The sequence below is a fragment of the Malaya genurostris genome, chromosome 1 (assembly GCF_030247185.1).
Source record: "Malaya genurostris strain Urasoe2022 chromosome 1, Malgen_1.1, whole genome shotgun sequence".
NCBI lineage: Eukaryota > Metazoa > Arthropoda > Insecta > Diptera > Culicidae > Malaya > Malaya genurostris.
In genome coordinates, this window is record NC_080570.1 from 132,092,415 (window position 1) to 132,110,475 (window position 18,061).

At 36.3% G+C, this 18,061-nt stretch overlaps 1 pseudogene; it reads right to left on the reverse strand.

Annotated features, from left to right (window-relative positions):
• Positions 1-8,636: 8,636 nt before the first annotated feature.
• Positions 8,637-17,415, reverse strand: LOC131425809 (transient receptor potential cation channel protein painless-like; annotated as a pseudogene).
• Between the last annotated feature and the right edge of the window lie 646 nt (positions 17,416-18,061).

Sequence of the window (18,061 nt, forward strand, 5' to 3'; positions counted from 1 at the left end):
ATAATTCAATACGGAATAAATCACAATCCGTTATTCAACATTTTTCTAATAACATTCACGATCTTATAGAATCTGAATGTAAAAATAAAAGACAACGGACGGATTTCCCTTCCATTGATCCTATGCCGTCTAACAATATTTACGAGATTCTTCCTGAATCCGATTGTAGCGACATAGAAGAAAATTCTTCAAAAATTCCCAAAATGGACGCTTGTCGTTCTGGGAAGAAACATCAATCTATGCCACCAGTGACGGTGATGATTTCCGACTTCAAAGCATTCCGTACTGAGCTTTCTACTTTTCTCCCGGAAGTAAAAGTCTCATTTCAAATCGGACGAAGAGGAGAATGTCGAGTCTTGGTGGATGGATTGGAAGATTACGAACGTCTTATTCGATATTTGTCCGAGAAACTTCATAAATTTTATTCATATGATATAAAATCAGACAGACCCTTCAAGGCTGTCTTGAAAGGATTATCGAATGATCAAAGTATTGATGAAATTAAAAATGAACTAAAAGAATTGCTTGGTTTTGCCCCTTCCCAAGTAATACTTATGAAAAAAAGAGCGAATGGTACTTCTAAACCACGCTCTGGAATTTCCCATGAACTTTACCTAATACACTTCAATCGAAGTGATGTAAACAATTTGAAAACTTTAGAAAAAGTACGTTTCATTTCCCACATTAAAATTCATTGGGAACATTATAAACGGCATAATCGTATTGCAAACTTAACGCAATGTCGTCGTTGCCAAGGCTTCGGTCATGGAACCAAAAATTGTCATATGGATATACGGTGTTTGAATTGTGGTAAATCGCATTCGAAAGACGTTTGTCCAATGAATGAAACCACTGATAAATTTTCATGTTCAAATTGCAATGGAAATCATAAATCCAATTATTTGAAATGTCCTGTCAGGGAAAAAATTTTAAACGCTCGTTCGCTTCGACAACAAGTCAAATCAACGACCTTAAATTTACAGAACATACCTGAAAATACAGGTACGCCTGCCAATTCATCTTCTAACGAAAACAATTTATTGACAGGTAGATCGACCTCGTCATCATCTTCTTCTAATGTCAGTTATGCTGGTATATTAGGTAGAAATCTATCACCTATTTCTTCTAATGTAAATAATCAAAACACAGGACCGCCTTGCAGTTCTTCTTCTAACGAAAACAATTTATTAATAGGTAGACCGGCCAAATCATCTTCTTCTAATGGCAGCCTACCTACAAATATTCCTTCAATGCCATTCGCTTCTTTAAATGAAGTCGATTTAGGCGATATAACTGAAAATAAAATGATCTACCTACAAGATCAACTTTTTCAAATGATCATCCAAATGAATTCGACTTCATCACTTTTTGAAGCATTTCAAATCGGATGGAAATTTGCAAATAATATTATAATGAATTTAAAATTTAACAGTGATGTTAAATAATTATTTGAATATTTTAAATTGGAATGCTCGATCTTTGAAATCGAGTGAAGATGAATTTTATAATTTTCTCAAAGTTCACAAAATTCATATTGCCATTGTGACAGAAACTTTTCTTAAACCAAATGTCAAATTGAAAAGTAATCCACATTATGTGGTTCATCGATTTGACAGGTTTACTGGAATGGGTGGTGGAGTTGCCATTTTTGTCCAACGGCAAATTAAACATCGAATTTTACCTTCTTTCAATACTAAAGTTATTGAAAGCTTGGGAATCGAAGTTGAAACCATTCATGGAATTTATTTCATCGCTGGAGCATATTTGCCATTCCAATGCACCGGCGAACAAATAAATTTCTTTAAAGGCGATTTGCAAAAACTTACAAGATATCGATCGAAATTTTTCGTAATAGGGGACTTAAATGCTAAGCATGTCCAGTGGAATTGTAGGCAAAATAACAGTAATGGTAAAATACTTCATAATGAACTTAAGCTGGTTACTCCACAGTTCTTCATCCCAGTAATCCTACTTGTTTCTCTTCCGTGAAAAACCCGTCTACAATTGATCTGGTTCTAACAAAGTTAGAAATCAAAGTCACATTTGTAGTGAACCAATTACACATGCTGACTTTGACTCAGATCATCTTCTAGTAACATTCAGACTTTCCAACGAAGCTATAATTAATCCAATTAGTTCTATTTTCAACTATCATAGAGCTAATTGGTTGGATTACAGATCTCACATTGAAAATCATGTGGATCATGAAACTATTTTAGAAAATTCTGCGGACATTGACACAGCAATTGATAATTTGAATCATTATATTATCGAAGCTAGAAATCTTTCAGTTCCCAAAGCTCAAACTAAATTAAATTCTCCTATCATCGATGACAATCTTCAACTGCTCATTCGGTTGAAGAATGTTCGTCGACGACAATATCAACGTTCTCGTGATCCTGCTATGAAAAACATAGTTAAGGATTTACAAAAAGAAATTAAACATAGATTTACTCTTTTGCGAAATGAAAATTTCGCTAAAGAAGTTGAACAAATTAAACCATATTCTAAACCTTTCTGGAAACTTTCTAAGGTTCTTAAGAAACCTCAGAAACCAATTCCTGCTCTCAAGGAAGGAAATCAAATACTTCTTACAAATGGTGAAAAAGCTCAAAAACTTGCTCAGCAGTTCGAGAGTGTCCACAATTTTAATTTAAACATTGTGAGTCCTATTGAAAATGAAGTCTCACTGAAATATGATCATATTTCAACCCAAGTGTTATCACACGATGACATTATTGAGACGAATTTTGATGAAATTAAATCAATTATTAGGAAACTCAAAAACATGAAGGCTCCTGGTAATGATGGAATTTTTAATATTCTTATTAAAAATCTTCCCGATGTTGCCTTGAGACTCCTGGTTAAAATTTTCAACAAGTGTTTTTCATTAGCTTACTTCCCAAAAAGATGGAAAAACGCTAAAGTAATTCCTATCCTAAAACCTGATAAAAACCCAGCAGAAACATCAAGTTATCGCCCAATTAGCTTACTTTCTTCTATCAGTAAACTTTTTGAAAAAATTATCTTGTTGAGAATGATGACTCATATAAATGAGAATTCAATTTTTTTACCAGAGCAGTTTGGATTTCGTCATGAACATTCAACTACTCATCAACTTGTCAGAGTAACGAACATGATAAAATCAAATAAATCTTCTGGGTTATCCACTGGAGTTGCTCTTCTAGACATAGAAAAAGCATTCGACAGTGTTTGGCACAAAGGTTTAATAGCAAAAATGTCTAATTTCCAGTTTCCTATTTATTTGATCAAAATGATTCAAAATTATTTAACTGATCGTACTCTTCAGGTTAGCTATCAGAATTGTAAATCTGAATTGCTACCCGTACGAGCCGGTGTTCCGCAGGGTTCGAGTGTAGCTCCAATCTTGTATAATATTTTCACTTCTGATCTTCCAAATCTACCCGTTGGTTGTCAGAAATCGCTATTCTGTGACGACACAAGTCTGTTAGCCACAGGTAGAAATCTAAGAGTGATCTGCAGTCGCCTACAAAGAAGTTTAAATATTTTCAGTGATTATCTGTCAAAATGGAAAATTAAACCAAATGCAGCAAAAACGCAATTAATTATCTTTCCTCACAAGCCAAGAGCTTCTTTTCTTAAACCAAACAATAGTCACATTCTCAAATTGAATGGCTTGGAATTGACATGGTCTGATCAAGCTAAATACTTAGGTTTAACGTATGACAAAAATCTCACTTTCAAGGATCACATTGAAGGAATCCAGGCAAAGTGTAATAAATATATTAAATGTTTGTATTCTCTTATAAACAGAAATTCTAAGCTCTGTCTAAAAAACAAATTGTTAATTTATAAACAAATTTTCAGACCAGCCATGCTTTATGCGGTACCAATTTGGTCAAGCTGTTGTTCCACCAGGAAGAAAACGCTTCAAAGGATTCAGAATAAAATTCTGAAAATGATTCTGAAGCGTCCTCACTGGTTTAGTACAAATGAGTTACACAGACTCACAAATATAGAACCATTAGATGTAATGTCACATAATATTATAAGCAAATTCCGACAAAAATCGATGCAATCTTCAATTGAATCGATTCGATCTCTGTATTAGTTAGTAAGTTAGTATATAAGTTCCTTTTCCCCATTACACAATACGAGTAGGTTTAGAATTTTCCCTACACAAAAATCTCAGAATTGCGGAAGCAAATAATGTCCTCATGGTAATAACCAAATCATATATATATATATATATATATATATATATATATATATATATATATATATATATATATATATATATATATATATATATATATATATATATATATATATATATATATATATATATAATAGGGCTGAAAAGTCACCACTTGTGGCTGAACACCCAATTTAAATCTTAATAATTTAATTTTAACTCATATTCCAATTAATAGTTATTTAAAAAAAAAAAAAAAAAGGATGTCGGACGACAGCCCAGTGAAAATGGTTCTTGAATCTTATCCGACTGGTACAAGAAGAAGAGGAGCGCAGCGAGCAAGGTGGATCGATCAAGTGGAGGGTGATCGCAGAAGCGCCCGTGTCTTGAGTGGCTGGCGACGAGCTGCCATGAACCGAGTTATGTGGAGACGTATTTTTGTTACAGCAAACGACACACTATAGTCTCAGTCTCTTGCATTTAGTTTTTGACATTGCCCAGTGTAACTCCATCGAAGAGCATGCCACTGTGGACTTCATGGACAGTAAGGAGAGTACTCGAAAGAATAATTAAAGTGTTGTATGCAAGTCGTGTCTTGAACGATTACATTGAAAATAATATAATTCTAAACTGTGACAAATTACAAACTTACTAAACTTGTAGCGTTTAGTTTTTTTGCGAATGATCAATTTGGCAATTAGATTCTTTCAGAACAATTGATTGAAAACTTGGCAATCATGCGATACTAACTGAGATGAAAATAAATTTTCATCTCATATTTTTGAAGACTTTTATTGCTTGTCGGAAAATTTTTAATCGCTAATTAAAAAAGTGGCTAGTGAACATTACTATTTGTGAAGTCATCCGACATTGGATGGTGGTGTAATTATGTGAAATAGTGATCATGTTTTGAGACGAATCGATTAGTAAATATTCAGAAACGTGAAGAACTGTGAAACTTCAGACGAAAATGCTTCCTGTGAGTGAGTTCACTGCAGGATTTACCTTATGATAAAAAAAGAACCGGAATTTTCATTTTGAAAGCTGAATTTCATTTAAAAACAGCGTCGTGTTGATGTGGCCAAAGAGATGATTTCCAACGCAGATAGTGACCCCACATTCATCGAATGCATCATAACTGGTGATGAGCTGTGGATCTATGAATATGACGTCGAAACCGCACAACAATCGACCGAATGGCGCTTCTAAGGCGAGCCGTTGTTCTAAATTTTCATCCATTATAAAAATCGCCACACGAAAATTCTTCAACTTCTTTGTATAGACGCCAAACAAAAACTAATCGTACGATATGCGTCAAAATTTGACAGAATGTGTATAAAAGTGTTGCCAACGTTGAGAGAATAAAAGTTTACCGATTGGACTAGCGCGGGAATTTTAAAGTGAAAATTCCGGTTGTTTTTTTGATCAAAAGGTAAAACCATTTCTTGTGACAATAGCTTAAATAAACATTTTGGAACATTCCACAGTTTGTACCTGAACGTTAAAAGATATGATTCATATCACAGTTATGAAATGGAAATAGGGCCCGCTTGCATGTGTCTGGCAGAATTCCCCCCAGATGCCTGGCAGCGTCTGCTAGAAGGTTTTGCCGTTATGCTGACAGAGATTTTCACCGATCGGTTTTCAACGGTTCTTTTTCTGCACGGATTTTTGTCATAAAAGACTGGTAGAACCGTTTTAAATCGGTTCTTCATTTCTAGCGGCTTTGGCTTTATTTTTTTTCATTAAAAATTTCAATGAGGGGCAAAGACCGCTTTTGCAAAGCTTCTTTTCCCCACATTATCAGATCCGAATCAATTCCAACTCCAGTGCAACAACCGATTCCGAATGAATTTCGCCTACAACCGGTTGATTCGGAAATCTGTAGGAATTGAGTCAGAAGATGCGGACTGAATTGTCAATTTGTTTTCTTCTTTTTTCCGATTTTGCACGTTTTCGTGCTGATTTTCAGTTTATTTATAAATAAAAACATTATATAACTGAATATATAAGGTAAAATTTTCAGGTTTGCCGGATTTACAGAACTAGTAAATAACCAGTTCTTCTTAGAATTTTAGTATAAACTATTGGAATTTGCTGGAAATTAACAAACAGACCTATCTTAGTCAGCATTATCCATTCATCTCGCTGGAGTGTATTGAAATGGCGTAAGTCGCCTAACTTTTACAATAACACATTTATAAAATAAGCGAATATTCAATGACATTTACAATGTCACTGTCAATCTGGTCGATCGAGCACCCAACTGAGGCGAAAATTCTAGCACTGAATCGATCGAGCACTGAAAATCATGCAGTCGAGTAAGAATTCATTGCTCATTCCGTCATTTCAATAATGTGGGTCTCAATGGATCAGAGTCATTTCGCCAAAAGCCGTTTCGCCGAAAGTCATTTCACCGAAAGGGTTATTTCGCCGAATGGGTCACTTCGCCGAATGCCATTTCGCCGAAAGGGTCATTTCGCCGAACCCTTAAAACGTCTTGAAATTGTAATTCGAATTGATTTAAATTAAAGACAAACGAAAGATGATAGCATTAACGCCCGTTTTGTTGACCTATCAATGTACTTCTTGAGTGATGATTGATTGTTGTACTCTTGAATAAAAATTGATTCACGAACCTCAGAAAGTAGTTCCCAAGAAAACTTGTTGACTATTAGCTACTAAGCATCAAAGCAATTGCATACGTGTATCTACCAGGCAAATGTAGGTGATATTTTCCGTTTATTAAGTGAAAATGAAAAAAATATCTAATGCAGCTACGCCACATCGTTTTGGTTCATGTGCTGTCCGACTTCGCTACCGCTCGTTCGAACCTAACTAAAGCAAACAAACCTAGCTTTGAGTAGACCGGGCAAACGATGCGGCTACAGGTTTGTATGCAAGAGGCCGCCGCTTCCGACGGCGGGTCGGCGGCCGACTCAGCTGGCGTCGGTTATGTGGCTGCGCCACATCAGTTATACAGGAGACATAACATGTAGGAGATATGACCCTTTCGGCGAAATGGCCCTTTGGCAAAATGACCCTTTCGGCGAAATGACCCTTCGGCGAAATTACCCTTTCGGCGAAACGACTTTCGGCGAAATTACCTATTCGGCGAAACGACTTTCGCCGAAATGGCATTCAGTGAAACGACTTTCGACGAAATGGCTCTCGGCGATATGACCCGCTCCCGGTCTCAAAATACCAGTGTTTTCATTTCATTTACCTGCACACTTGAATTTCTTGCTGAATCTCGGCAAAAGAATGCCAAGATTTGCACAGCTCGGCAAAATGTGTAATTACTGAGAATCTCGGTAATCCAAAATTTGTTAACTGTCAATTATTGCCGAACTTGTCAGTAGAAATTTTGCTGTCAGCTCGGCAAAAGTTATGAGGATGGGATCATTATTTTCCGAGTCATCAGTAATCGAAAGAAAGGATAATTTTTCTTTATTATTGTATGAAATAAATATTCCAAAAGCTAAGTTTGGTGAAAGGGGCTTTATTGATGTTCATTTCAATTCAGCAAACGCGCTTTATCGAGATATCAGCATATAACTCTAACGGTTTTCGGAAAAGAGCATGTTAATTACTGAACAGTCAGTAAAATTGTGTGTTGCCGATATAATTCGACATTTCGTTATGCCGAGCTCGAGAATCGGTTTTAAGTGTGTGAGACTCGTTTTCATTTATGGATGCAGATATCAAATGAAGTCGAACAGAAGAGAAGAAGGAAGAGAGTTCTTGCAAAATATGACGTGGCGAGAGAATGATGCAATTTCGCTTGCAAAATTTTGACAGCTGCCGGAATCTTGCCAGGCTTCTGCCGGCTGTCGGCAATTTCTCACAAGCGGGGAGCTCAGATGAAATAGGGAGCCGTTACCTTATGTTCTTCTACCGTTTTCCTGCTCGGATCAAGGCAACCACGGGGCTTTGCTTCTTTACGAGATTTGATGACAATCAATTACAAAAGTACCACATACATTCACCAACAACCAAGACAAAATGAAAACAAAGCAACGTGCAACGAGTCGTTTAATTCAGTTTTGTGAAAAACGTAATGCCCTCTAATATCGTGATCGTTTTCGGGCTTCCCTCTTAGAAAAAAACGTTCAAAGGTGGTCCTTTATTGGTCCAATACGTTGGATCATTGGTCCAATGAAAGTCCAATCAATCGTCAACGGGAGGCCAACAGGGGACCTTCGTTTGCCGATTTTGAAACAGACCGTTGAACCGAATGCCATTTTTTTCGTTCAACAAACCCAGAGGTCATTGTTGAGCTATTCTAGCAAAATAAACGAATATTTCGTGCAATATGTCGGGCCTGCTGAGAGGATTGGAGAAGTGATAACGCAAAGCTTTTGATAACATTGTATTGTTTATTATTAGACAATTCGACAGATATGCGAACACTTTAACAAAACAGAAACATTTGAATAACAAGTTTTAAGCTAATAGTGGAATCATTTCACGCCTTCTTCCATTAATCTCAAGCTTTATTTTCTTACCAAATTGTTCAACAGTTGCTTTACTTTTCCAATTTCTTCCAGAATTCTTTCAGATTCCAAAGTGGCATCCGGTGGGGTTATTTTATGATTTTGGCTGCCTAGTTCCTTGTTTATAATGCTTTCATCAGCAATTTGCATCGCTTTATCCATGATGTGCTCGTCTAGTGTCAGAAATAGAGGAATTTTTAGAAATATTAAATTTATAAAAAACCCTCGTGCCCCTCGAATAAACCAGGATCCTGGAAGATACGGAACAACTCTCCACTCGAACTTGGACGTCCTTTCATCACTGACGATCGGTGATTTATTGATAAGCTGAACCAAAATTTTTCGGAATTCCTTTGTCTTCACAGCGGTAACGTAGGAGTGTTTTTCAAAAAATGGGTTTGGGAAAAAACGCCGAATGACGTTAAATGGAATATTCTGCGAGCCTCGTTCGTATCGTTCCAAAACAAAAACCTTTCTTCGGACACCGATGAGTTCGGATTCCTGTCTGATTGCGGTGATGTCGCTAACGGCGAGGCCATTGATCAGGTTAAGGATTACAATTGGGGCAAAAAATACAAACAAAATGAACAAAATAGTTCTGCCCCCACCGAAATCGATTTGGGCAGCTTCGAACTCTCCCGTCGTCATAATCAGGGTCTTGATAGCTGCGTTTGAAAAGGTTGTAAATTTGTTAAATGAGTCATTTTCATCTACGATTATAATGGAGGTTTTCGTTGTTTGATCGTTGTATGAAATGAAGAAACTAAAGGCGAAGGCAGTAAGAAGCGGTATGAAGAGTAGGAAACTTTTCAGGAAGTTAACTGAGACAGTTTTGAACATGTACATGTAAGTGGCGAGACAGTTGAACGGAAGGGAACCTACCACGATAGTAAGTTGCGTTGCCAAGGCCAGTATGGTTAGCGAGGACAGAAATGAGTTGCAGCCTTGGAACAGAACCCAAAGCATACCGATAATGGTGGCGATATCCAAGTAGTTATCCAACGAAAAAAAATATAAACCTTTTAAGACCAACAGTTGTATGGCTTCTCTAAAAATCATGTAAATGGCACCGATCCAGGACAAAATGGTTTGTGTTATTGAGACTTTGCCACCATCACAGGTCTCTAGCGAATGCAAACTGAAAAAAACCACTGTTGTCAGTATGCAGATCAAGTTGATGTAGCTCCACTTTTTAAGCCTAAGCCATTTGATTAGAATAAATGCGTAGACTACAGGATGGAGAAGTAATGGTTTTAAGTCTTTAGATTGTGCAATCATCATAACTGGATCCATTTCCGTCACGAATGATTGTTTTTGTTCTGGAGTTACACTGATAGCGGATGCTTTATCAACAATTCGCGACCATAATGGTTTTCTGTGATCTTTGAGCACGGCTTTCTTGACAGTAGTATGTTTTTTGAAAACATACGGATTGAATCCGTTCATATTGAATCTTATTTCGTTTCTATCGTAAAGCGGTAGCTTAACATCAATCGTTATGCACTGATCGAAGTATTTCTTCCAAAAATCATACCGGGCGAAATCGAACGGGGTTAAACATTTTTTATTTCGAACCCCCAGGAAGGCGTACTTTTGTTGCAGCAGGTTAAATGCAATATCTGAAAACCCGAATTTTAACGCATTATGTAATGCCGTATTGCCGCTATTGTCCGTACACGAGAAGCGAATTTTCTGATTCTTTGATAGCAAATCGGCACACTGTAGAGCTCGAGCTCGGTCTTCCCCCCGATTGTAAAGTTCATGGGCTCGATTAAGGGTCAGAACCAAAATAGGATCATCATTGATTAACACACGATCGGTTATTCGGTTCAGCAACAGGCTCAACGTTGTAACGTTTCCCGACTCACAGGCCTTCTTGAGCAGTCCTTTCAGCTCAAGGCGATATGTCAACACAGGAAATGCACTACCATCCAAATCGTATTCTCGGTTTTCATTTTCTCGAAAAATGATGCTGCCCGCTATTTCTAGTAGCTTTTTTACTTGGGGCTCTAAGTAGTTTGATAACTTCTCTAACGTTACTCGAATCTACCCTGAATCGTTTCATTTCGTTGAAAAATTTTTTCTTGTCTTTAAATCTTAAGTATATCTCCAAATGTTCCACGGTAACCGAGTTCCTTTCCTGACTCTCTGAGTCCTGATAAAAGCATACGACTCGTGTTTTCAGTTCAATGGCCGTCGTGCTAATTGGAATTGCACTGTCGCATTTGTAAGTATTCAAGCACTTTTTGATGAAATCTTCTTCGTTCTTCTTCAGTTTGTTGCGAATCAAAAGATCGAATGGCAGCTTGAGTTGATCGTTACAGCTGTTGAAGTTCGCCCCATGATCCAAAAGCAACAAAATGCATTGGCGGATGTTGGAGGAATCCTGTACGTCTTCGATATTTGCGGCAGCTGGCAGAACCTTTAGTGTTGATTTCCTTGATCTTCGATTATTTTCTGCATCGTATTGTTGGCAAAGTAGAAATAGAGCCGTTTCGCGGTGTTTGTTGCGAGAGTATATTACTAGATTGCCTTGCAACAATAACCATTTTATGAAGTTGACGTTTCGTGCTTTAACGGCGTAATGCAGGGGAGTATTGAGATCCGGGGCAATTTGCTATTTGGAAAAGTAAAAAAAAAATAGTTATAAGCTTCTGATAATATGCGCTGAACGAGATTTACTTCGTTTACGGCATCGAAGCGGGGTATGAAAACTTCCAGGAGCGGTTGATACTTGGCGGTGTTCTCCAACATTTTGACGAATAGTGGATGAAGCTTTGCAAGGTAGAGAAAAGTTTTTTGCTCCGGGATTGTGTTGGCGACATGCCAACTTCTAATTTCCTCAATTACTTCATATAGAGATACAATTTTTGGATCGTCCAATAGAGCTTGCAGTTTCGGTAAACTCTCTTCCACAGAAGGGTCATTGATAATCTCTTGTAGACGTTTGTTGATATCCAGCTATTAATGTAGGGTAGGATTATTATTTATATAAACATGTTGTAAGCATGATTGCTATTTGTTATGTTTGCGTTAACAATGCAGTGAGAATATATGTACGCTACATGAGAAAGAAATGATTGAATTGTATTTTTAACTCGAGTGAACGCGAGGAAAAACTAAAAAATCAACTCTTCTATGTAGTTCCTTTAGGTTTCACAAGTTTATTTTCCGATAATTTTGCATTGTCGTCGATGTATATGTTCTAGAAAGTGTAGAGATTTGGATACTCAAGATTATCATTTCGATCATCAAGGTTTAGGACACAAAACCGTATTTACTTTACTTTACGTTTCGTCTTAGACTCGACAATGCATAATAGTTTATGTTGAACTGTAAGGCCACCTAGCATTTCAACATAATCCGCTAAATAGACGTAGAATAAATATTATTTGCAAAACACTCTTCGTTTTGTACCGAAGTACAATTTATTTTAATGTACCTCAATTAGAATATTAATTTAACTGACATATCTGCTGATTAGGTAAACAAAATTGCCGCTTAGGTAAACAAAATTGCCGTATTCGAATGGCAGTTGTCAGTTAGTTGAGAACGATGGCAACGAAATGTAGATATAAATCCTTTTCATTTCGCCAGGAACGTTTCATGTTCAAATTTTTAGAAGGCAATTGAACATCATTTATGTCAGTACCTTACTTACTGTTTCATGTAAGTGAAAGTATACAAAACAACATAAGTCACATAACAAAACAACATTTTACCAAAAACCAATTCGCCTTATGAAAGAAAAAAGTTCATGTCGTCGGAAGGGTAATTTCGGTTAATCGTATATTTATCTGAATATCGAATTGGAATTGATGTTAAATAAAGACAAATGAACGATGATAGTGTTTACGTCCGTTTTGTTGACCTACGATTTCTAAAAAATCTAATTATTAAAATAACGGATCAATTAAATCGCGTTCAATCCAGATATTGCTACCGATCGTTTGGACTCACGTTAGCCAAAGAATCTTGACTTCGAGTAGAATGAATAATCGATGCGGTTTACATAAAAACTAACAAATACTCTCGATGAATAGACAGAATTTTTATTTTTTTAAATTAATGTAATATATTCGAAATTTCCCTTTCGTTCAAATGTTCCTTTCGTAGAAATGTCCCTTTCGTCGAAATATCCCTTTCGTCAAAATGTCCCTTTCGTCAAAATGTCCCTTTCAGTGAAATGTCCCTTCCGGCGGAATGTCCTTTTCGGTCAAGTGTCCCTTTCGGTGAATGTCCCTTACGGTGAAATGTCCCTTACGGTGAAATGTCCCTCTCGACGGTATGTCCCTATCGGCAAAATGTGCTTTTCGGAGAAATGTCCCTTTCGACGAGAATGTTTCGAAGAAATGTCCCTTTTGACGGAATGTCCCTTTCTGCGAAATGTCTTTTACGGCGAAATATCTTTTTCGGTAAAAAAAATCACTTTCGGAGAAATGTCCCTTTCGGAGAAATGTCCCTTTCGGAGAAATGTCCCTCTCGGAGAAATGTATCCTTAAATATGTCTTTCGGAGAAGTTTCTTTTTCGAAGAAATGTCCATTTCGACGAAATGACCCTTTCGGTGAATGTCCCTTACGGCGAAATGTCCCTTTCGACGAGATGTCTCTTGTGACGAAATGTTTCTTACGGCAAAATATCTCTTTCGGTAAAATATCCCTTTCGGAGAAATGCGATGAAACGTAACATGTTTATACCGTTGCCTCAATTTATTTGATAATTCAGCAGTACTGTTTCCATACTCGCAAGGCAACAATGTTTAACATAAAACAGAAATAAGGCAAAGTCCATGGAGGCAGTAATGCTGAACTGTCAAGGACGAACAAATGTTCATTTTTGACGTCTCAATAAAAAAAAATGAATAACATGTATTCAAATTAGATAAAGAAACAATGTTAGCTATGAAATGATGTTCATTCAGCGAATTTCGTAAGGTTATGCCATGTTAGTGTAAAACCTAATGTATGACAGCACTTCACAAATGAAACATAATGCACATTATTTGACAGTTATTAATGGATTGTCATCATGTGCATTCTGATTTCAATGAGGGTGAGAGTGCTAAACCCTTCTGATATGTTCTGAATTTTTATTCATTCTATTGTTGGTCCTATATTCATTCTATTAATTAGCAATTGAAATAGAAATCAACACAAACTTTTGCACTATTACACTCTCAGGTTACAAATGTCAGAATACTTCTAAAAGAGCCTAATGCCAACTGTGAGACAGCACACGGTATTTTTAGAACCAGTTTTGAATGAATCAGACTTTTAAAAATTATTAGGTCGTTTTTGTTTTCTTTCGTTTTACATTTAAAATTTTACTGCAAAGTTAATCTGGATTCAGATTATTCAGATATCAGATGCAAAGCTTGAGATATAAATAACATTAATATAATCAAACTAATGTCACGGATACCTAAACTAATGGTGGTAACTTAAATAAGAAAAAAAAATGTTTTTCCATAACTTTTTGAGAAACCTTACGATACGAAATTAGATGAAAACAAGACGCAGTCAAATGAATTAAGCGTGAATTTTCATCTATTTCTGAAGATTTTTATTTCTTTTTTAAGTTTTCAATCATTGATTAAACAAGTGTGAGAAAACATCACAAAGCATTAGTAAATTATTTCACGTATCTTACAAACATCATATGCTCTCTAATTGGCATCAATACTCCCCATGGATGGTGAACAGTAAGCAACAAGGCAATTGTATACAAGCAAATTGGAAATTGTCTCCGCTGTCCGATCAGATGAACATAACAAAATCATAACACAAGTATATCAACAGTTGATATGTGTAAAAATTTGTGTTATTTTGAGTTATTCAACGAATGAAAACAGTTGAAAGTTAAAAATTATGATAACAAAAGAATAATAAAATCATTTATGATGTTTTGTTTTCATTAGCAGGACTCATAAAGTTCAGACTTCTGTAGTTATATCAAATTCAATAATGATTGTGATACAAACGATCCAAAATCTGTTACGATTTGGTTCCAGGTAGAGTCTTTTTTGTTATGATTTTTGTTATTTTAACAGCTTACCAGCCAAAAATATTTCTAAATTCGTTACAAAATATTTCTGAAATAAATTACTTCAGTTGTTATAATTCTGTTATTACCATCTGATCGGGTGATCTCTAGTTCTATGGTCACTAATTTCAGCCCATTCACCCGATAGCAGCTATGGTTGTACCTATCAATTCGACCGTTTTATATTCGACGTTTTACTCTTCGCAAAACTTTCAAGGTAAAACTTCAAGCTTTCGATTTATATTGGAACTTTAGAGAATTTGCAATAATGGCTCCGTAATAATCAAAAGAGAAAGTAAATCTCATTTGCAGTTAGGCCCTTTTGTCGTGGGACTATCGATTTCTTCAAAAATTTTTTACTCACTATCATTTCACAGCAATCGAAACAATCACTAACTTTACAATAGCTTCTTTCGGCAATTTTGTTATCTTTTGACGAGTTTTGAACAACCGAACTATCGAATATTCTCATTATATTGATATATTGGCACAAATAAACATTTGTTGACAGACACTTTAGTTTTGAGCACTTGCACGAGTCGTAGAAGACCAATAATTACTATATCTTCGACTCTGGGCCATATTCCAGCTTTGGCCAAACATAAAAATTTTGTTCGGTATTTTTTGCTTCTTTTGACGAGTTTTGAACAGCCGAACTACCGAACATTTCCATTCTACTTATATATCAGCACAAGTGAACATTTGCTGATAGCAATACCTTAAGGTACCGCTGTGATGAAATGTTAATTCTACTGAAAAAATCAGCCAACAAAGATGGAACAGCTGACATTGGTAAACCATCGGTGACTCGTTGCTGAACGTCATGATGAATAAGTACGCACATTATCGAAATGACGGAATGAGCAATGAATTCTTACTCGATTGCATGATTTTTTAGTGCTCGATCGGTTCAGTGCAAGAATTTTCGCCTGAGTTGGCTGTTCGATCAACCATTTATTATATATATTATTCGCTTATTTTATGAATGTGTTAGTGTAAAAGTTAGGCGACTTAAGCCATTTTACTACACTCCAGCTAGGGGAATGGATAATACTGACTAAGGTAGGCCATTTTGTTAATTTCCAGCGAATTTCAACAGTTTATGTTGGGATTCTAAGAAGAACCGGTTATTTACTAGTTCTGTATATCCGAAAAACATGAAGATTTAAATTTGTATATTCAGTTATATAATGTTTTCGTTTAAAAATAAACTGAAAATCAGCACGAAAACGTGCCAAATCGGGAAGGAAGAAGAAGAAGAAGAAGAAGATGAATTGACAATTCAGTCCGCATCTTCTCACTCAATTCCGAATGATTTCCGAATCGACCGGTTGTAGGCGAAATTCATTCGGAATCGGTTGTTGCACTGGAGTTGGAATTGATTCGGAATTCCACATGATTTCCATATGGAATTCCGAATGAAAATTTCTCGCCGATTCGGAATCCATTCGGATTTGATAATGTGGGTAGCAGTTACCCACATTATCAGATCCGAATGAATTCCGAATCGGCGAGAAATTTTCATTCGGAATTTCATGTGGAAATCATAATGAATTCCGAATCAATTCCAACTCCAGTGCAACAACCGATTCCGAATGAATTTCGCCTACAACCGGTTGATTCGGAAATCAGTCGGAATTGAGTGAGAAGATGCGGACTGAATTGTCAATTTGTCTTCTTCTTCTTCTTTCCCGATTTTGCACGTTTCCGTGCTGACATTCAGTTTATTTTTAAATGAAAACATTACATAACTGATTATACACATTGAAATTTTCATGTTTTTCGGATATACAGAACTAGTAAATAACCAGTTCTTCCTAGAATTCCAACATAAACTGTTGAAATTCGCTAGAAATTAACAAAACGGCCTACCTTAGTCAGCATCATCCATTCCTCTAGCTGGAGTGTAATGAAATGGCTTAAGTCGCCTAAATTTTACACTAACACATTCATAACATGAGCGAATATTCAATGACATTTATAATGTCACTGTCAATCAGGTTGCTCGAGTAGCCAACTCAGGCGAAAATTCTAGCACTGAACCGATCGAGCACTGAAAAATCATGCAGTCGAGTAAGAATTCATTACACATTCCGTCATTTCGATAATGTGGGTAAGTTCCAGTGAATGAATAACGGAAACCACGCTCACTTCAAAGATGCAATATTTGTAAGCTATTGTGATAACGCATAATTAGAATTCATTCTCACGACTTTCCCACCCGTGGTTGTTAGTCGATGAACAATGTTAGGTTAATAATGCATATGAATTAGAATTGCTCTATTTGTACTGGGATCTCATCAAATTGGTCTCGAAGTTCATTCGACATTTGAAGTCGTTTAAACACCTTTTAAATTAACTGAAAGCTTTTACCTACCTGGAGTTCCTTTTTTTCATTGCGGTACTCATTTGGAGATTTTTCGATGTTTAGACAGCTTGCTTCTGTCGTCAAATTATAAAATTCGTTTTAGAACAAAATCTTTCCCCAACGCAACGGATGACTCGTTCACTTACCGGTAGGCACTGCTTGTGTCATCTGAAAATGTGCGGTCGATTTGCTATTCCACGAAATAGAGCTACTTGAAGGACAATAAATATTAAACTACACGAAGGATTTATTCTTCCGAGAAATAATATCGAAACAATTTCAAAAACAACAAGCCAGCACAGCACGCCGTCCAATTTAACTAAGTTGATTCGCGAGGTTGGGACAACTGATCAGAACAAATTTTCCTCGATGATTGTGACTGCGTATAATCCGTGGGAAAGTCCGCGGGAAAATGCTCTCATGATCTGAAAAGAGAGTAGCGAGAATGTAAAAGAGTGCGACATTCCTGACAAATTTATTTGATAACTAATGTTTCTTCAAATATTTGATATGAATCGTTAGAGTAACAGAGGTATTTTGGCCCACTTTGTAAAAATATCCACCAAATGTTGTAATATTTTTGAAAAACCTTTCCGCAGAGGGTAATTTAATGTGATTAGCTTTAAATTGATTCAACATGGGTTACTTAGCAATCGGTTGAATCCATCCAAAGTTTGTTAGGTGAACCAAAATATATGAAGTGGTCAGAATACCTATGTTACCCTATTATGTACTAGTGATTTAGAAATGTCTATACACTTAAATTGGTTCAGCGATGTCAGCTGTTCCATATCTCGGTAGCTGATTTTTTTCAGTAAAATTAACATTTCATCCCGGCGGTACCTCAGGGTACTGCTGTCAACAAATGTGTTCTAAACTCGTGATTTATTTTATGTCTGATGGAACAGCAGCACAATACAAAATACAAATCTTTTTTTAGTCCACCTAGTGGTGTAATAATGCTTTTCATATATTAC